Here is a 21,781-nt window from a genome sequence, read left to right as displayed (position 1 = left end):
GAGAGGAGCGTCTCCTGGGTGCGGGCTGAACGATAAAAAAATCGGTGGGAGACAGATAGGCGAGACGGAAAATAACTCTACGATGGTTAACCAACGAAATTGAGGACGAAAAAAAATCAGACGAAAATTAACCGACGGAGACTACCAACTGCTCCATTAGGAGTAGAGATGGAGCAGTTGGTAGTCTCCGTCGGCTAATTTTTGTCTCACCTACCATGGTTTTTTCCGTCCTCCCTCCCACCTCCGAGTTCCAAAAAACAACCAAAACCACGTCCACGTAGTTCTCTCGCACGCCAGAAAAACGAACAGAAATAAAACCTACGAAATTAAACCAGCGAAAAAAGATCGTGGCCTCCATACTACCCCGAGTCGATACGCCCTATCCTCCCTAACCGGCTCTCGTCTCCCTCAGATGCAGCCACCCGCTGAATCGAATCGCGCTGCCAGGCTCGTCCGCCTCGCCGTGGCTGCGTCCCTCCCCGGATGGCGGCGACGATGGAGGGAGCCACTGGCGCTGGCCAGGCTCCCGGCCGATGGACGCGCCGGGTTGTCGCTCCTCCGGGCCAGCCCCTCCCGCCGTGCTGCATCACGTGGCGGCGTAGGGAACCCTAACCAGCCCCCGATCTTCGCATCTCTCCCTGAATCCCTCCTCCTCCACGAGCCGCGCGTGTGCTTCCCTTCTCCCACATGCTGCTCCTCTCCCTCCCCAAATCGGCATGGATCTCGCACTGCTGGATCCCCTCCTCTCCCTCCCTGACTTGTCGTGAATCTTGTGCTGCGAGAGCTGCTCCTATCCCTTCCCTGGCCGCCATGGATCTGGCCAGGCACCATTGGAGGAAGCCCAACATTTATGTATGGACCTGCCTATTTTGATGGTATAAATCTAGGATTGCATGGTATGACCTGGTATTCTGAATGTTAGATGGGCATCTCAAAATATGTCCAGGACAAACTTAAAAGCTTCAATAAATGATACAATATTGGATTGGCATTATTCTCTTACACCATTTATGTAGTTATACTGTTCTGAATTTTTTCATCATAATGATATCTTATAATCATGCAACAGGCTAGGCGGTGTATACAGGCTGGTACATTGCACCGGGTGAAGGGTGCAGATCATGTTCCTGAGAGCATCCAAAACATATGGGAGGTGCTGCCCGGAGCTGTGGGAGGACCGCGTCGTGAGACCTCGGTGACTGCGGACATGGTAACCAACTAGACTCACACCTAACTTGAATTTTCCTTCTGCTGATTTGGTGTTAGTTCAGGTCCAGGGTAGGTGCTAATGGAGAGTTGGAGGGTGAATGGGAGAGGTGATAGCTAATTATGGTTTGACTTTAGTAATTATATTTGTTCCTTGTTCGTTGCCATTTTGTTGTGCTAAATGTAGTATGTGATCTAGAGGATATTTAGGTATCAGATTAGTAACAGTGCAGTAGCATCAGACACTTGGTGTTTTCTCATGTGATATATCTAAGTGGTAATCAGTTGTACAACTAGACAAATGCAAATGTCCATAGTAATAAACTTGTGGTCACAAAACTGCTGCTTAAAGTTTGTTCAATTATGGAAATGGGCATTTTAGTTCTGCTCCTTAATTTTGTTCAATTATGTAAACGCATGGGCACGCGATGCCGTTTCCTTACCTCACAAAATCAAACTGAAGGCATCCAATTCTGGTGGTAATAACTGATCACGTGTATTGCCATTTTTACAGAACAATTTATTCTCCTACTCTCCAGAGATCTGATCATAACTATCTTGCTCATTTGATGTTGTTATGTTTGTTACTCTGTCTTGGTAGAAACAGATATTAAGGAGAGGCACTCCAAGAGATCATGTGTAAGTACAATTGAGTTGTGAGTTTTCTTTTTTACACCATTGATATAATTTTAATATTTATGATGATTGCATATGGATATATAGCTATTTTGTTTACCTTGTGAAATAGTACCAATCTTAGAACATGCTCCTAATTCAGGTAAAACTATGGAAAATGAATGGGTAGATAGATTTTGAGATTTGGTCCTTCTATTGACCAATCGTATAGATTATGATCCTATAGAGTTAGAGTTGTTAATTATGTTATTATTGGTGTAGTTAAAACCTTCAGACAGCTAATGGTCTTGTCATCATGTTTTAGTATTGAACTGCAGAATACTGGAGCCGTAGTTTCCGCCTCATGCTTTCTCCCTTGTAAGGAGGATAGCCGGGGCGCGGTGCGAGGATAGCTGCCGCTTCATCCGAGGATGCGCCTGCTGACGGATGTCGCGTCGAGTCCATGACGGACCTCTTTGTGCAAGGCATCACCTCCTCCCTTCATCTCTTCTCTATTCAGCCCGGTCGGAGTGAGCATGCACGTGCATTCCTACGTACTGAAATGGTCGTTCCCGTGCGTCTCCAAGGTTGAACAAATATGGTTTTGTTTAACTGGTGGCTAGCTTTTTCTTACTAATGGAACCTGCAGCTCGGAACACACTGCACCCCGGTGATGGGAAGTCCGGAACAACTATCAATGCAGGAGACGATCAGCTGTTCTGCACTGGATCGGGAAGATCAGTGTTTGCCAGCGAGAGGGCTATAAGGAGGGCCAGGGTGTTGGTCAGGGAGGAGCTGTAGAAGACTGGTATCAAGTGAAGTGGGAGCTTATGTGACCAATTTTTGGTTTGCAGTAGTCAAACTATTCCATTGTTCGTTTCTGTATGTACTGTAATGGGATAGTGGGATGACCAGTGACGACGTGCCTGATGCAAAGGGATAATGAGAGAAATGGACCCTCCATTTAGACGTAAGACTTGCTTTCTCCCTTTTTCTCTACAGAGTCAAGATTGAATGTTGCTCAATATCCAGAAACTATCCAGGTTTGATAATTGTACCAACTGTATTTTCTTGAGGTTGTGTGTTACTGATTCAGTTTTCCTCTTATGAAATTTAGGCAGAGTGTGTACAGTACCATGGCCCAGTGTTCCAAACTGGATCAGGAAAAGCGGTCTTGTTGGGCAATGCTTCAATGCACAAGGCATGAGCTATTTTAGGAGGTAGGAAGCTTAACACCTGTTTATATGATTGTTGTATGCTTAAATTTATAAATTAGTTTGATTCTGCTACTCATTTTCTGCAGAAACTAGATGATACTTGTAATTATTGTACCAGAAAATAGATGATCATTGTATTTCTGCAACAGAAAACTTATTGTTGTGATTGTTTGATACCTTACTTGAGGCGTTGATCAGTTCGTGGAGCAAAGGTAACATATGCCTTGTCACGAGTTTTCCACATGGTTTCAAAGATGTTACGTTCAGTTTCTAACTTTCTAATAGCATTTACTTGGGTTTGACATTTCTTGCCACGGTTAGACTTCGGTCAGGTTTCACTAATTTTTTTGGCTCCGTCATGCAGCTGGAGGGAGATGGGATACTGACGATTATTGAGAGCTATTGGATTATCGAGAGTTAGTATTGTACATATTTTGCTTTATAAGAGGTATTGCCACTATACTGACAGAAATTCCGTGTTACAATTCTCCAAGGTTGCCATTTGTGAAAAAATACAATATTTTGGAGGGCATCTCTGACAGGATACACATACTTCCGGATGCAATAGTTTCTGAAGCAGCACCCCTGAAGAAAGATGATATGGAATACGCCTTGGATATCTACCATCCCAACCGTATAATCAGAAGAATAATACTTAACTGTCCTACATTTGCTACAACCCTCTGGAAAAAATTCTCTTGAAGGGAAGTGCAAGTTATATGTTGATGGTGGAGGTGTGAATCTTACCAGCGATGTGTATTCTTCCTTTACTATCCATATGAAAGTGAGGTGCTTAATGCGCAAGCCTCTATCAACAGAGGTGGGTCGAATTATTATTTCCAAAACAAGCCTCTTAATAAATACTTCATATATTGCTTCTGATCAAATTAAGATTTTTATTATAAATATCATTATAGGCCCATTCAAAATGGAAACAAATATCTCCTGCATTTTTCAATATGCTACAACTAAGTGTTCCAACAGTTTTGAAACCTTTCATGGTGTACCAGCATAATTCTCTTTTTCGTTCGAGGTTTATTCCCCAGCACTTTCATTCCTCCAATTTTAATCCTGAGAAGATTAGGTCAGCCATTTTAGTTTTTAATATGGATGAGCTTTATCATGATCTTTTTATTCTCCTAATTGGCAGTTTGGTTTTGTTTCCAAAATTGTCAAGAAAATAACTATCTTTTACAGGGGATAAGCAAATGAACTCTTAGTATACCATTATAATTAGGTAGGTTGTCAAATGCTATGTTTCTCCTTCATGGAAGATATTCTAACAGAGTATATCTAATCAGATTTCAGCCACGTTCTAACAATTGCTTGCATGCATAGCTAAGAATGCAAGATAGAATAACTGAAAATTCAGATCTTTTCATGCCTATGTCTTCGGGACAATTATAGTTTGTACAAGATTGGTGTTATTTCAAAATTGTTCAGAAGTCTTTTTTATTTGAATTTTTGTTGCTTCTGCTCTTGGTCGGTGAAATAAATCAGTAATGTTTTTTCCATACTTTTTATTGTGATATCTTATGAAGCTCGTAAATCAACCAACAATGCTGCTATAAGGTAGCTATTTTCCTCTACGATAGTTGTTTCTTCAGTTGATTTAGCTGATCGCTGATGGCTGCAGTTTAGACTCCTACATGCCTCTCCTTCCTTTATCGTTGTCCACCAGTCCAGGCTGGCGCTGTCCGCTCTGTCGCCTATCATGTCTAGCATTTTCTATTTCTGCAGATTCTATATTGTTGGGTACAACTATGGGTACGCCTTGGAGAGATAAAATCCCTAGCACCCCTCATGCAAAGAGAAGCGGAATCTCCTTTTTTGTTGTAGTGTATGCCTTCTAATTATATTGCAATAGTAATATGCCAATAAGTATTTGGAATAAGAGCAAATAGTTTATGGTTATCTAGAATTTTCATTACTTATATTGTTTATTGGACCATGTGTATGTATTAAGTCATTCGCAAATACACATGTGGTGTCAACTCACTCACAGCTATTATTCACGTTAGCTTTGGAACTTTAGGTTTTGCACTCAGTTCGGCTCTTTGTGACTATTCAAGTATTCAATTCATCAGGAACCTCATGTCATAATTTAATGTTCTTCACAGTAGTTCTTGGGCATCATTATGTTTTGTTGATCCAAATTTTACTATTCTCAAATATTTCTTGTTTCATGTTGTTTCCAATATAGAATTCTAGAAATTTTACATCTAACATTGTCTAAAATGATCCACTTGCATGAAAAATCACCTTTCATATTTGGTGAGTTGTTTCTGAAATCTGTAATCTTTAATCGTCCTTTTTGTCTTGGCCACCCAAATTACCAAATGATGCCAGCTCTGTTTGCACGATGTGTACAATTCTCGATTTCACTAAAATGGGCTCCATGTGAATCTAAATAAAACACTAAATTGCAACAATAGCCTAATTGAACTTGTGATTTTGGAAATGTTATGGCCGAAGAAGCTCATCAAACAGTGTACTGTAAACTGGTTGGTTATTGAGAGGCCCTTTATCTGTTTCTATCCCAGTCGGTCCACAAGTGCATGATAGGTGATCATGTGGTATTTGTGATGTTCTTTACACTAACTGGATGCAAGTAATGTGTGTTAGTCTGCTTTCCAGTTTCTTCCCCACCTTTATGTTGAATGTACTATGTGTTTTTGCCATATCTGGCTGTTGACATTTCCTAAACTAGATTTAATTGTTGTTTAGATGGCGAGGTTCATGGATAAGCAGTATTTCTGTCATATTTGCGTTCTATCATTATGTGCTTTCTCCACGTAGTTGTTGGCTGGACCGTATATTTATTGCATGATGAAAACGAATTTCTATGATGTGATTTTGACAAAATAAACAACACACTATATGATGGCACCTCAAAAGGGTGTGATTCATCTTTAACTTCTTTATCCACTTGCGCTTTCAGCACCGCAGAGCTCATGCAAAGACCATGAGGAGCAGCACTGCTGGACGGAACAGAAACAACAATGGTGATGTAGCTTCTTATTCCCCATACTCGTAACACGGTGGAGGGCGACAAACAATGTAACTGATGGTGGCAGTGGTGGTGTAGGGGAGGAGCATATGGACCATACAATCCAGGAGTCCTGATCGCAAGCTGTGATTCTGCCATGTTATCGGTGCTTGAGCGCCGTATGAGGGTGAAGAACATTACCTTATCAATGTGTCTTGCATGCCACCCGTTACCTTGAGTCCTCGGTATATTAGGGTTGTAATGTTTTGTTTATTCAATGGATTCTTGGCCGTCCTGTAGCTAATTCCATCCAGTATTCGTTCTAGCAAGTGTTTTGGTCTGGTGTGTAATTTTGGGCCTGCTGTGTTGCCATATCCCTTTTTTTAAACCGGATCTGCCAGGCGATGTGTCACTGGTTCCCTGGTCGAACCTCCGGTCGTGATGGTTTGGTAGAGATGCAATTTGTAAAATTACTTAACTAAGTTGGGTTTGATAAAGCGATCACAAAGAAGATGCAGACAACACTGTACACGCGTACAACATGCACACATCTGCATGATTTGCATGTTCCTTAATCGCTATTTGTTACAACAGTATGCAAGTGCATATATAGATAGACAGACAGAGGGAGGGGGGAGGCAGGTAGGAAGGGAGTTGACGCCAGGTTATTGAAAAATGTGACGAGCTTGAATTAGAGGCGAAGATAGTGGGTAAAGAAGAAGTATGCCCCGTTGTCGATGATAAATCATCATAATGTGTCTAGCATGTTGCAACGCACGAGCAGTTAATTATAAGGAGAAAAGGCACGACGCTTTTTTTTTAGGAAAAATGGTTGTTTGCTATGCGAGAAATGTCTCGTACTTTTATATAGTGAAAAGTATCAAATACCCTAATAGGTCATTTGTATGATGCATACAAATAATTGTTCTTCATATATTTGTTGCACATGATAATACAAAAGGTGTGTTTCTATCTCACAAAAAAGGTGTGTTTATATATATATATTTACTTCTGTAAGTATGAGAGAGATGAAGATGGATTATGTCGATGTTTAAAAAGAATCCACCAACAAGGGTGTTGAGACGATGCCGTTGAAAAAGACAAAAAATTCACAGAGTTTTGTACAACAAAAGGCCCGTGGCAACGCACGGGCGTACTACTAGTTGATCTAGGTTTTCAATCTCGGTGCAACCGATTTGAACTTTTTGGTCACACCGAGTTGCTGTAACTGCTTGCAGTAATGCATCTCGGTGCCACCGAGTTGTTCCACTCGGTCACACCGATAGGGTCAGGCTATATATACCCCCAGGCCAAAATTTGGAAATTTTTCAGAAACTCTTCGCCCGCGCACAGCCCGCTCTGCCTCTTCGGGTCTCCGGATCGTCCTCCTCGTCGCCAGCGACCTCCCGCCGCTGGTCTCCGCCGTCGTCAACGGGATTCTTCTCCGCCATTGTCGTAGTAGCAAATCCATCGCCGCATTTAGGGTATGGATTTGAACTTTGTGCTATTCCTAACTCCGATTCCTAGAACATTGCATTGCCATGAATCTTGCCACGTTTGAAATCACTCTATCCAGCGAAATCACTCCGTAGATTAGTTTTGGATTGAAAATTTAGGGTTAGGTTTCCGCCGAACTCATCTCGGACCGACCGAGTTGTAGAAGTCGGTCTCACCGATTTGGCTCAGGCCAGTGCACATGTGATTCTCGGTCTGACCGAAAATTGCAAATCGGTGTGACCAAGTTCAATTCTTTGTGAAACCCTAGCAGTCTCGGTGCCACCGAACTGTGACTCGGTCTGACCGAGTTCACTAGTTTATGTTCCAAAAGCTGCTTCGGTAAAGTTTACAAACCGGTAGCTCCGAAATGCTTTCTGTGGAAAACTAAAACTAAGTTTTTGACTTAATGTTTTGCAAAAACCTCTGTGCGTTGTGATGCTCATCTACTCTACCTCATCTACATCTATTCACAGGGTCTGCTGTCAGAGTTTGCATCATGTCAGATCAGAATGACAGTTAGAACAAGTCTGAGGAGCAAGTTCACATGAGTGAAGGCACTAGTCCCTCTAGCAGTTATGATGAGGGTAGCAGGAGCACACCTAGCAATTTGCCCAAGGCAGCCACCAGGGCCAGAAAGAAGAAGACATCAGATTCTGAAGATGAGGACTATGTGGCTGTTGAGGATGAGGCCACTTCCAAAAAGAAGGTGCTGAAAAAGGAATATGGCACAACTGCTACCACTAAGTCAGGAATGAAAACAAAAGTTCCCGCCAAGAGAGTTCCTATGTCAAAGGCCAGAGCATCCACTCAAGAAACTTTGGGATCTGAACCCAAAGAACAAGCTATGGGTGAAAAGAAAAGGAAAGAAAGGGTCAAGAAGACCATGGCCAGAGTTGTTGGGAAGCCCTCAATGATGAAAGAAGAGGAAGAGGTTGCTGCACCAGCTCCTAAAGCTCAGAAGCTGATGGGAGATGCTATGAGCTCAGGGCTGCTCCATCTAAGCCTAAAGATGCTCCCAAGGCTGCTGCTCCTAAAGCCAAATCTGCACCTAAGAGGAACACCAGGAGCATTTTGGCTGAAGAGAAGAACAAGGCCCGAGTGTCTGAAGCTGCTGAAGAAGAAGATGAAGATTCACTTGTCTTGAGAAAGTTGAAGCCCAAGATCCCAGATCATACTGATGCTCATCCAGTTGCAGAGGATATGAAGCTCAGGAAGGATGCAGGTCTGAGACTCTGGAGACAGACTGATCCCTATGCTGTCAGAAGAAGAACTGCAGTGGACTACAGGTTCCACACTAAGGAACAACAAGATTTCTATGAGACAGTGTTGCTTGACAAGAAGCCCATAGTATGTGACATGAGATGGGTTGACTGGGACTATATCAAGAAGAATGAAGAGCACTATCCAGGAGTTTATGACAATTTCAAGTCTTGTGGAGTAGATGACTTTGTTGGCCAGAAGCTCACCAAGTGGAATGATGAGCTCATTATGCAGTTTTACTCCATAGCTCACTTCTACCCAGATGGGAAGATAGTCTGGATGTCAGAGGGTGCTAGGTACCAATCCACAGTTGAGGAATGGTCTGAGTTGATAAATGCTCCAAAAGAGAATGTGGATGACTTGGATGTCTATGCCAAGAAGAAGAAAGACCACAACTCCATGGCTAGCATGTACAAAGAGATCCCAGATGCTGCTCTAGAGACACATAAGTTTGGATCTGTACATTATCTGTTGTCAGGATTGCCTACTATCAACTGGATCTTAAGGCACACTTTGCTGCCCAAGTCAGGTGATCACAAGATGATCAGAGGCCATGCAATCAACTTGCTACAAATATTTGATGTGCCTCAGAAATTCGAAGTCATGAGCCTGATTGTGGAAACAATCAAAAGGACTGCTGCTGATCAGAAGAGGAGTTGTGGGCATGCCCCACACATTCAGGAACTTATAAACTCCAAGATGGGCACTGGCACATATCTTTTGGACAAGGAGCACCTGCCCATCTACCCTGATTTCGAGGACAACACCATTGTGATGGATGAAAATGAACCATCATCTGCGCAAGCACAAGAGAAGAAGGAGAAGGCAAGGGCTGAGAAGGCTACAAAGATGCCAACTGCTGAAGAGGCATCTCAGATTTTCTTGAAGAGCAAGCAAGATCAGCTTGGCTACTTGATTGCCTCCACCTTGAGGATTGAGAAGGGCTTGGACACCCTGACTCAAAACCAGGAGAGCTTGGAGAGAATCATAGAGCAGAAGTTTTATGCTCTTGATGTCAAAGGGACTAAGATCCAAACTGCAGTTGAGCAACTTCAGGAGGATGTGGAGGAGAAGAAGGGTAAGTCTACTACAGATGCATTTGCTAGAGTGCCCAGAGAACAGAGATCTACTGCAGTGCCTGTTCCAGACACCAGAGCTACATCATCTGCACCAGCTACAACTTCAGTGCCTCCAACTCCAACACCCACTCCACCAGCTCCAGCTACATCAACAGAAGCTTTCGTCCTTGGAGTCATCTCTACACCATCACATGAAGACCAAGCCTGAGAGTCGTTTAGCACTATGCATTTTTTCATGAACTTTTTGGTAACTTGTTGCCAAAGGGGGAGAAAAAATGTATAGATCATAGGCTTCGAGAGAGTGTGTTGCTTTTGATCTCTCTTGTTTCTTTTGGTGTTTGAACTTCGTTTGTGTGCTTGTTACTTTATGCCTTTTGTGAGATACTTGGATGATCATGTGTTTGATCATATGCTATGCTACATTAATGCTTGTTGGATGATATTATCTATTATTTCCTCATATGATCATTCACTTTGCTTGGTGATGAGTGCATGTGTTTAATTATTATCATTTTGAGTGCTCCACCAAGATGTATGTGACATGGAAGAGTAACCCATGATCCTAACTCATTGTGCATTTGCAGTCCAAAGCAAATTTTAAATAATGCACAAATTTAGGGGGAGCTCTTACTTTTCACATACTTCTCAAAGCAACGATGTTTTTCAATCTTATTATCATTTGTCGAAGCTTTGATCTATATGTTGTCATCAATTACCAAAAAGGGGGAGATTGAAAGTGCAACTATCCCTGTGTGGTTTTGGTAATTCCTAACAACATATAGCTCATTGAGCTAATGCCATTTCAAGATAAATATTTCACGAAAGCTTAATGATTGGCATGGCATGGATGAGAAAAGTGGATCCCTCAAAATGCTAAGGACACAAGGATTGGCTCAAGCTCAAAGCTCAAGACTCTACATTTTCTATTTTAGTGATTCAAGATCACATGGAGTCTATAGGAAAAGCCAATACTATCAAGGAGGGATGAGGTGTTGCTTAATGGCTTTCTTGCTCAAAATGCTTAGTGATATGCTCCAAAGTCCTCAACTACTTTCTCACATCCACATATGACCTAAACCAAAAGTCCAACTCGGCCCCACCGATTCTTTCTATCCGGCGCCACCGAGTTAAGATGTCATAGCCACTGCCACAAACCCTAGGCAAATCGGTCTCACCGATAGGGATCTCCGTCTCACTGAGATGGGATTGTAATCTCTTTGTTTCCCTTCGCAACGTTTCGGTCCAACCGAGATGAGCGATCGGTCCCACCGAGACTGCAATGGAAACTCTCTGTTTCCCTTTCGTAACATTTCGGTCTCACCGAGATGAGCGAATCGGTCCCATCGAGTTTGCCTGACCAACTCTCTGGTTAGCTTATTACCAAAATCCGTCTCACCGAGTTTGAGTAATCGGTCTCACCGAGATTACGTTATTCCCTAACCCTAACCATATCGGTCCTACTGAGTTGCATGTCGGTCCCACCGAAAATCCTAACGGTCACATTATTTGCTAAATCGGTTCGACCGAGTTTGACGATTCGGTCCCACTGAGATTGGCGAGTCGTGTGTAACGGTTAGATTTTGTGTGGAGGCTATATATACCCCTCCACCCACTCTTCATTCGTGGAGAGAGCCATCAGAATGTGCCTAGACTTCCAACATACATTTTCTGAGAGAGAACCACCTACACTTGTGTTGAGATCAAGATATTCCATTCCTACAATATGAATCTCTATCTCTAGCCTTCCCCATGTTGCTTTCCACTCAAATCTTCTTTCCACCAAATCCAAATCCTGTGAGAGAGAGTTGAGTGTTGGGGAGACTATCATTTGAAGCACAAGAGCAAGGAGTTCAGCATCAACACACCATTTGTTACTTCTTGGAGAGTGGTGTCTCCTAGATTGGCCAGGTGTCACTTGGGAGCCTCCGACAAGATTGTGGAGTTGAACCAAGGAGTTTGTAAGGGCAAGGAGATCGCCTATTTCGTGAAGATCTACCCTAGTGAAGCAAGTCCTTCGTGGGCGACGACCATGGTGGGATAGACAATGTTGCTTCTTCGTGGACCCTTCGTGGGTGGAGCCCTCCGTGGACTCGCGCAGCCGTTACCCTTCATGGGTTGAAGTCTCCATCAACGTGGATGTACGATAGCACCACCTATCGGAACCACGGCTCAAAAATCTCCGTGTCTTCAAATTGCGTTTGCACACTCCAAACCCTTCCCTTTACATTCTTGCAAGTTGCATGCTTTACTTTCCGCTGCTCATATACTCTTTGCATGCTTGATTGAATCATGTTAAGACTGCTTGACTTGTGCCAAGTTGCTAAAATCTGCCAAGAACTAAAATTAAGAAAAGGCTAGATTTTTATTTGGTCAAGTAGTCTAATCACCCCCCCATAGACATACTTTCGATCCTACACTCGCCTGCCCGGCAAACGAGGCCCTTCTCTTGATGATATCTTGCTTCTCTGGCTTGATCTTGGTCCCTCTGATCTGCATGTTGGTCCTTCGATGCTCTTGGTTTCTTGTACTCTGACTTGGGTTGGTGCTCCAATCTTGATCCCGTGCCTGCGCACAGTCAGGGCAACAGACCCGGGGTTTGTTGCACCGACAGAAGCCCCCAGGCCTACCCCGAATGCGCTGCCGAGCTTCGTCAGGGTAGGGCCTAATAAGTGCACATGCGGGGTTGCTGAAGAGGTTGGCCTGTTGAGGTCTTCTTAGCTTTGTCATTAGCCTTGATTCCGGGCCAGTTTCCGGTTTCTCCGCGCGTGGTTCGCAAAGCTGCGGAAGAACTTTGATCGTGGCATGTGGATTCTTCTCGCTTCACAATCACGGGGCGGAAACTGCCATCCTACTTGCCTCCGGTTTCGCACACACCTACCACATGTTCTGCATGCACGGGGCGTGGTAGGCGGTTGATGCAGAGGGTACGGGGAGGAGTGCCATGGTCGAAAACCGAGCACCGATGGTTGGAGCAGAGGGTGGGCCTTGATTCCCAGGGCCATAGAGGGTGCAGAGAGGCTGTATTGGAGGAGCGGGGCGGCCATTTTCTGTATGAGGAGCCAGCCCCCTGCCTCGTCCCCCTATAAAAAGGGGTAGAGCAGTGACTCTCTGCACACACTTCTTCTTATTCTTCCTTGCAACCCCTTCCTTCCTGGTCATGGTGAGAGGGCGAGGGGGTGGCGCCCCCCCAGCGGTGGCGACGAGGGCTTCTACTCGACAGTGCATCCCTCCTCCTCCGGATCTTGTAGTGGTGGAACCCGCCGCGAGGGGAGGAGGAAGGGGGAGAGGTAGAGGTTGCCGCGGTGCTAGAGGTGGAGGAGGGCGGGGCGGCGCCTCGGCTGCGCCCCCACCGGCGGCTCCTCCCCCTATGGAAGGACACGTTGGGGACCAACCTCGGGAGTTCATCATCAGGCTATACAAGCCCCTGTGTGGTCATGTTCGCCTTCTGACTCCCTTTGCATGGGAGATGGAGCTCGAACAACCATGCGCTCTGAGGTTGCATATGAGGGGCTGTGGGAACGACATCATGTGGGTTCATGTTGACTTCCCTGCTCCTCATGTAATGTACCTCTGCCGCGGTTGGAAGACCTTCGCCCGTGCCCGTGGCTTCTCGGAGGGGCATGTTCTCCAGTTCAAATTAATGTAGAGCAGCCTGCTCTCCGTCAAGATCTTCGGGCACTCGGGAGGTCGCTTAGGGTGCTGCGCGGAGAGCTCGACTGACGATGAAAGTTCCTCCTCGAGCAAAAGTGACGAGGAGGACAGTGACGGTGATGACAACGATAGAGAGCGGGGGAGCGACGACTCTAACTTAGGCTGATCACCGCCCGCACCATCTTCATCAGGCGGCAACACCATCATATGCATCCACATCTCCTCCCCGGCAATGCGATTTGCTGGAGAGTTGGATGCAGAGGTGCAGATGGTGCTTTCGGGCTCCTCCGGAAGTCCTCCAGCTGGACCCCGACAGGCTTCCTCTCGGGCTACAGCTCCATTAGCCCTGCTGGGTCTTGCTGGCCCTCGTGGTGGCGGTCGACGGGGTTGCCTTCCGCCGTGCTCTCCATCAAGGCGTTCACTTGTGCTCCCGTTCCCGTCGGGCTACCTCTCTTGGAGCCCGAGGGGGACGGGCTGGGCTCCCGCCCAAGCGCTCCTTTTGCCCTCCTCGCCTTTGACGGCCGTGCCTAGGAGGAGAGGGACAATAAAGGGCATCATGGGGCACTTATCTTTTTTCAATCTTAAATTGTAGGCACTCGCCAAACTTTAATTCGAATAATGTAATCTCTCGAGTCCATATTTGTGTTCTGTAATGCTTGCAATTATATCAGCATATTAATGAAAAAGATGAACCTTGCCGGGAACCCGTGCATGTGTATGTCCATGCAGAGGTGAGATGCCTCTTTAATGTAAATAAACGAGTTTTCCCTGGCACGCTACCTTGCCGACACCTTTTTGCTTGCAGGAGAACGAGTCTACCGGGCAAGACAAAGTGACCACCCCCCGCTAACTTCCTTTTACCAAAGTCCACTGAGACCATCCTGACCGAAGCAGCGTTCGAGTCAGGGATGGGAGCACCTAACTTCCAAGAGAGTGGCGAGGTTTCCTTATGCACAAGTTATAGCTTACAGAACACTAATGGACACGAGGTAGGACTTATCTGTTTGGCTTGCCGTGGATCGCAGTGTCGGGGCAATCTTCTCAACTCCTTGCCAAAGCCAAGTTCACGGTAGGAATCTGCAGCTTCATGCAGATGAGAATGAATGCAGAATGCGATCCTATCCATATGCATATGCAAATGCTCATGGAATGCTCATGCAATGATCTTGGAATGCTCATGCATGCATGAAATCTTGGTTGCCCCCCACAGCGCTTTATTATTTTCTCTTGCACAGGGTCATCGCCCTGGCTTTGTACAAGGGGTTACATGCAACTGAGGCAAGGCCTACAAAAGGGTGGCTGCCGGGCAGGGCCCGACAACCACGCCTTATGAGTAGAACTTGCGGAGATGCTCAATATTCCATGAGTTTTGCAACTGAATGCCATCTCCGGTCTCCAGACGGACCGCGCCAGGTCTGGAGACTCGTACTACCTGGTAAGGGCCTTCCCACTTTGGTGAAAACTTGTGTGTACCCTTGCCGGACTGAACGTGCCTAAGGACAAGGTCACCTTCTGATAACCCACAAGTGTAGGGGATCAATTGTAGCCTCTTTCGATAAGTAAGAGTGTCAAACCCAATGAGGAGCTAAAGGTAAAACAAATATTCCCTCAAGTTCTCTCGACCACCGATACAACTCTACGCACGCTTGACGTTCGCTTTACCTAGAACAAGTATGAAACTAGAAGTACTTTGTAGGTGTTGTTGGATAGGTTTGCAAGATAATAAAGAGCATGTAAATAAAAGCTAGGGTCTGTTTAGATAAAGAAGCAATAAAGTAAATATAGCGAGTGTGGAAAAGTGGTGTTAGGAGTTGTGAAATTGTCCCAAAGCAATTGACTACTTTACTGGACCAATAGCAAGTTTTATGTGGGAGAGGCATAAGCTATGATCGGAACTCTAGCAAGCATCCGCAACTACTAAAGATCATTAAGGTAAAACCCAACCATAGCATTAAAGCATCAAGTCCCCTTTATCCCATATGCCACAACCCCCTTACTCGGGTTTATGCTTCTGTCACTCAAGCAACCCACTATAAGCGAATCATGAATGTATTGTAACACCCTACAGCGGGAATCCCTCACACTTGCGCGACACGGAGGGCACAATTGGACAGCAACATAACCACAAGCAAATTAAACCAATCATAGATATTCATCAATCACCGGTAAGACAACGAAAATCTACTCAGACATCATAGGATGGCAAGACGTCATTGCATAATAATATGAAGCATAAAGCACCATGTTCAAGTAGAGGGTACAGCGGGTTGCGAGAGAGTGGACCGCTGAATATAGATGGCGGAAGGTGATGGAGATGTTGGTGAAGATGATGGAGGTGTTGGTGTAGATCGCGGTGATGTGATGGCCTCCGGCGGCGTTCCGGCGCCACCGGAAGTAAGGGGGAGAGAGCCCCCTTCTTCTTCTTCTTCCTTGACCTTCTCCCTAGATGGGAGAAGGGTTTCCCCTCTGGTCCATGGTCTCCATGCGTGGGAGGAGCGAGAGCCCCTCCGAGATTGGATTTGTCTCTTTGTCTCTCTCTATTTCCGCGTTCTCAGATTCTGCCCTTTCACCATTTCTTTTATATCCGGAGATCCGTAACTCCGATTGGGTTGAAACCTTCGCCTAGATTTTTCTCCAAAATTAGCTTTCTTGCAGCAAAAGAAGAGCATCAACCGCCTTACGGGGTGCCCATGAGGGTCAGGGGCGCGCCTGCCCCCCTGGGGCGTGCCCCCCTGCCTCGTGGCCCCCTCGGGCACCGTCTCACATTGATTCTTCTTCCCAAAAATCACAAATATTCCAATAATATTCTCCGTCCGTTTTTATCCCGTTTGGACTCCGTTTGATATGGGGTTTCTGTGAAACATAAAACATGCAACAAACAGGAACTGGCACTGGGCACTGGATCAATATGTTAGTCCCAAAAATAGTATAAAAAGTTGCCAAAAGTATATGAAAGTTGAATAATATTGGCATGGAACAATCAAAAATTATAGATACGATGGAGACGTATCAGCATCCCCAAGCTTAATTCCTTCTCGTCCTCGAGTAGGTAAATGATAAAAAAATAATTTTTGATGTGGAATGCTACCTAGCATAATCTTGATCATATATCTAATCATGAAATGAATATTAAGACACAGGTGATTCAAAGCAATAGTCTATCATTTGACATAAAAACAATAATATTTAGGGCATCCCAACAAACAATCATGTCTTTCAAAATATCAATGCTTCAGAACGTTATCCCTACAAAATTATATAGTCTTTTATGCTCCCTTTTCTTAACACAAGGTACCTCTCATGCCCATATCGGTGTCAGCCAATCAATTGGTTCAAACTTTTTAACGCGCTTCAGCTTTTTCAACCTTCACGCAATACATGAGCACAAGCCATGGATATAGCACTATAGGTGGAATAGAATATGATAGTGGAGGTTTATGTGGTGAAGACAAAAAGGGAGAAAGTCTCACAACGACGCGGCTAATCAACGGGCTATGGAGATGCCCATCAATTGATGTCAATGTGAGGAGTAGGGATTGCCATGCAACGGATGCACTAAGAGCTATGAGTGTATGAAAGCTCAAACTGAAACTAAGTGGGTGTGCATCCAACTAGCTTGCTCATGAAGACCTCATGCATTTGAGGAAGCCCATCATTGGAATATACAAGCCTGTCGGATGTGGGGTTCCGGCAAAACCCTTAAGGTTCGAACTCGGGGGTGCGCGCGAAGATCTTCCCCCTACCAATCCACGTCCTACCGCCTCGTTGAGAATCTAAGCTACACGATGAACAACACAAGGGACGCAAGGTTTATACTGGTTCAGGCCAACATTGTGGTGTAATACCCTACTCCAGTGTTTGATGTGTGGATTGCCTCAGGGGCTGATGATGAACAGTACAGAGGAAGAACAACCTCGCGAGGGGTGTTCTTGAGGTGGTGTGGATGAACTCAACCTCTTTTGGCTCTCTTTCTCTCTTTCTCTGGGTCTCCCTTTCTCTGGATCTCTCTTTCTCTGGATCTCCCTTTCTCTGGATCTCTCTTTCTCTAGATCTCTCTTTCTCTGGATCTCCCCCTTGCTAGGGTGATGGCTAGCCCTATATATAGAGGCCCTCGTCCTCTTCCCAAATATTGAGCGGGAAGGGATTCCACAATGGCGGGATTTGAAGGGGAACATCTAGTACAACTTATCCTGACTAAAGTTGGCCTTTGACTGCCAAAGACTCTGGTGATGACGCTGTCTTGGGCTCCACGGTGACCTCCGTCCTGCCAGTCTGCTGGTCTTGGTCCATTGCACCGAAATGGTAACCTTTACTCGGCGCCTCGGTACTCCGTGCCTGCGCTTGCCCCCTTTGCACGAAAAAGGAAACAAGGACACTGCACAGGCCGGCGCCCGCCTGGCGCCCGCCTGGTCTCGATCGTCATGGCTGGAGTCATGGGCACCTCGTGAGGTACCCCTGCCTTGATCTCTCCGCCTCCTCACGAGCTTGCCTGGTGAGCCGCTCCTGAGGAAGCCTTCTGTCGTCCGCCCCGCGAGTCTTGGACCCTCGCGAGGGTCTTGAGCTTGAGTCGATGAAGATGGGCCGTACTGGCCACCACTTGAGCCACGCCGCAGGCCGCAGGCAGGCAAGTCTGGGGACCCCCGTTCCGAGAACGCCGACAGTAGCCCCCGGGCCCAAGGCGCGCTCGGACTTGGCTTAGCATAGAAGCGAAGGGGCAAGTGCGGAGCGCCGCGGGCCCCAACAGCCTGCGGCCTTGGGTGCCGCGTGGTGGTTGATTGGACATGGGCATCTCCACTTCCCCACGTTGCCTCGGCAACTGCCCGACTAACAAAAGGGCTGGTCCAGGTTAGGCTTACTTTCATTGCTCTCATTCGTCTTGCTTCAGATCCCCTTTCTTGCCCTTCGCCCTCTTGCTTCCGAAATCTCCCAGATCCGCCTCCACTCTTCTCCTTCGGCGAGCAATGGCGCCTCGCAAGACCCCGCCCGGGGCTCCTCTGGCCTGGTACTCGCCGGCTCTAGATCCCCCAAACATGACGGAGAAGAATCTTGCCCTCACGCGCCTGACGACGGGGGCGCATGGCAGCAAGATGGGGGAGACTGCGCTCCGACCTGGCTCCGCTCAGCCAGAGGGCAAGGGGAGCACCTTCTACCCATTCTTCACGAGCTCCGTCATCACTGGTCTGGTACCTCCTTTCTCTGAGTTCTTCTTTGCTGTCCTCCGCCAGTATAATCTGCATGCTCTGCATCTCCACCCCAACTCAGTCCTTCTCCTGGCGATTTTCACCTACTACTGTGAGGCGCACGTCGGGGTGATGCCTTCCGTGGCCTTGCTGCACCATTTCTTCTCCCTCCGAGTTTCTGCCACCCACATCTTAGCGTGCGCGGGCTTTGTTGCGTACTCCAATGCCAATGCCATATCGAAGGCTGGAAAGAGGGTCGACGGCTTCCGCAGCAAGTGGGTCATGATGGACGCCAGATGCACCAACCCCCGGTTGGCGCTGCCCACGGGGCAGCCCCAATCCATTGAGGCGTGGTCTCGTGCGAAGCTTGACGACCGTCGGGTGAAGCTGGTGCTGGAGAAGATGAATGCGGACCTGAGGCCAGGCAACCTAAGGGCGGTGAAGCTGACTGGGGCCACGCTCCTGAGGGAGTTCTTGGCGCATCGGGTGGCTCCACTTCAGGCGCACTCGCGCCCTTTGTGGAGGCTCGGGGATGCGGACGCCGTCCTCCGCCTGAGCTCGATGGCCCTGGACGATGAGGATCTGGCCGCGGCCCTCTGCACCTTGGTCGAGGAGGATGTGGCAAGCCCAGAGGGCGCTCGGTCCCCTTGTTCCTCCGCGACGACTGGGAGCTGGTGGTGAACGCCATGCCCACCTTCGACGGGGATGGACTGGTACCGGCGGTAGCTCCGGGGGATCTGGCGGCGACGAGAATGGTGGACTTGTCCTCCGATGACTCCGGCAGGGGGGAGGAGGAAGATGATGATGATGAGGAAGATCACGACTCCGAGGCGACGATTGAGGGGACGGGGGAGACCTCCCCTTGGCACAGGTCCAGCGCCCTCTGCTCCATGCCGGACGACGACAAGGTCGATGCCAGGCGAGGGGGAGAGGATCCTCCCTTGGTCCCAAAGAAGGACAGGACTGGGCTGATCTCCCGAGGGTCTACCCCAGCCCTGGGGCTGCCCGAGGCTAGCGCCAGCCCCTCTGGTGCGCCTTCCTCCGCTTCCAGACCTCCCGAGGCTAAGCTCCGCAGGAGGCTTTCGGGCTTCAAGCTTTGCCGGAGGCCGTTTGAGCCCGTGGCAGCCGACCAGTAAGTGCTTGACCTCTGCTTTGCTCCTGTTTTATCGTCAAGGCTTGACATCTTTCATATTTTGGCTAGGCCGCTACCTGCGGCGAAGAGGCTGAAAGGGGCCTCGACGGCCCCACTTGGGGCAAGCTCGTCTGCTGGGGCTGCACCTTCATCTGCGGGAAAAGGAGGCAACGGGGCTCGCGCCTCCCCTGCCCGGTCATCCTCGCAAGGCCAGGAGGGGCGCACTGGCGGGGAGCTAGCCCTCGTGGCCCTGCTGACTCCGGAGGCACCCGCGCTTGATGCTGTCGTCGAGGCCGCGGAGGCTCAGAAGGCCTCGGCGCCTGAAGTCATGATCACGCTGTCATGTTCTCCTCCTACTCCGCCAGCTTCCGTCTCCTCCACCTCTTCCACCGTCTTGGACCGTGCTGCTGCCGAGCTGGGTCGGCTGCGAGAAGATCTCCCGGGCGCCGACCCCCGCCTGGTGGCCGGGCGCCTGGAGTTGGTCTCTGGCTGGGTCCACTCTGACGCTTCCATCCGAGTGGCGCTGAGCTAGGTTGTGTCGGCCTCCGAGGAGGAGAAGCAAGTCGCGTCCCAGGCCAAGGCCGTTCGTGATGCGGCTTTGGAGGATGCTTCAAATGTCCGGGGCCGCTGCAAGGCGTTGGAGGACGAGCTGCAAGGCCTGCGTGACGAGCTTGCCAAGGAGGTCCGCGACCGCCAAGAGAAGGAGGACGAGATGAAGGCTCGGGAGGTTGCCGTCAGGGGCCGCGATGCCGAGCTCTCAGCTGATCGTAGCCGGCTGGAGATGCTGGAGCAGGCGCTGAAGGTGGAGAGGGCCGAGCTAGACGCCAAAGCGAAGGTCTTAGCTGAGGATTGGGTGGCCTTCGCGAAACTGGAGGAGAGGGCTCGCGCATCATTGAAGACGCTCTATGATGGCGGCTTGGAGAAGCCGCTGGCTGGCACCGAGGACGGCTCCGCCGAGCTGCTTCCCTTCTTGGTCCAGGCGCTTGAGGATGTCATGGATGGTATCGGCCCCATGTCCGAGGCTGAAGCTCGCGTCCTTTCTTCTGCAGCGCTGACACGCATCCTCAGCCACGTCTACCTTCGCGACCCCAACGCCGACCTCGACAGTCTGCTAGAGCCTGTGAGCGGCGAGATTGCCTCCGCCGCTGCTGAGGTTGTGAAGGGCCGAGCGGAGCACTACTAGGGAAAACCTTATACACAGAATGTTACCAGTAGCGCTGTACAAAATCATACGCTACTGCTACTTAGTAGCAGCGCGCGTAAATAAACTGCGCTACTGCTATGACTTTAGCAGTAGCGCGTACTAGCAAAAAGCGCTGCTGCTTTGTTTGACCTGGGCACACATGGCTAGCCCAACCTAGCTTACGCCCGTATACTGGTCCAGCGCTACTGCTACTCTCCTTACCTGTAGCGCGCTTACGTGTAAGGCGCTACTGCTAACGGAAATAAAATAAAGTGAAAACAAGTAGAAAAGTAAATGAAAATGAAAAAAATAGAAAAAGGAGAAAGGAAAAATAAAATAAAATGTAGAGAAAAATAAAATAAAAAAGGGGAAAAGGAGAAAGGAATAGCAGTAGCGGGTTTCAGGAAACGCGCTGTAGCTAACTTAGCTATAGCGTGTTTTCGGAAACGCGCTACCGTTACATTTCACTTAAAAAGCGGTTTCCCCCCGCCCCCTGGCCACCACACTTCTTCCCCAAATCCCTCGCCCTCGCCGCCGTCTCCCCAATTCACCGTCGCCCCACTTCGCTGCCGTCTCCTGCTGGCGTGGACGCCCGCAACCTCACCGTCTCCCCCCAAGGCCGCCGTCATCCTCACCGCCGCCGCCCGAGGCCACCCTCAGCCTCACCGCCGCCGCCCGAGGCCGCCCTCGACGTCACCGTCGGCGCCCTCCACCTCACCGCCGCCTGAGCCCGCCCAGGACCGCCGTTGCCGTTGCCCGTGCCCGAGCCCGC

The 21,781-nt window shown here is 48.1% G+C and overlaps 1 long non-coding RNA gene across 45 annotated transcripts; it reads left to right on the top strand.

Annotated features, from left to right (window-relative positions):
- The first annotated feature begins 352 nt into the window (after nt 1-352).
- On the top strand, nt 353-6,544 carry LOC119295426. Of its 45 annotated transcripts, none has more exons than XR_005144007.1 (9): nt 353-852; nt 1,070-1,210; nt 1,272-1,316; nt 1,814-1,845; nt 2,160-3,041; nt 3,125-3,250; nt 3,403-3,454; nt 3,533-3,858; nt 5,980-6,544. It is a non-coding gene; the product is annotated as an uncharacterized LOC119295426 (long non-coding RNA). The 45 variants fall into 45 exon arrangements; XR_005143996.1 differs by having other exon boundaries at nt 2,147-3,041; XR_005144010.1 differs by having other exon boundaries at nt 1,814-1,862.
- The last annotated feature ends 15,237 nt before the right edge of the window (nt 6,545-21,781 follow it).

Source organism: Triticum dicoccoides, chromosome 4B (assembly GCF_002162155.2).
Source record: "Triticum dicoccoides isolate Atlit2015 ecotype Zavitan chromosome 4B, WEW_v2.0, whole genome shotgun sequence".
Lineage (NCBI taxonomy): Eukaryota > Viridiplantae > Streptophyta > Magnoliopsida > Poales > Poaceae > Triticum > Triticum dicoccoides.
Note: the sequence above shows the minus strand (reverse complement) of the source record. Positions and strands in the feature narration are given on the sequence as shown.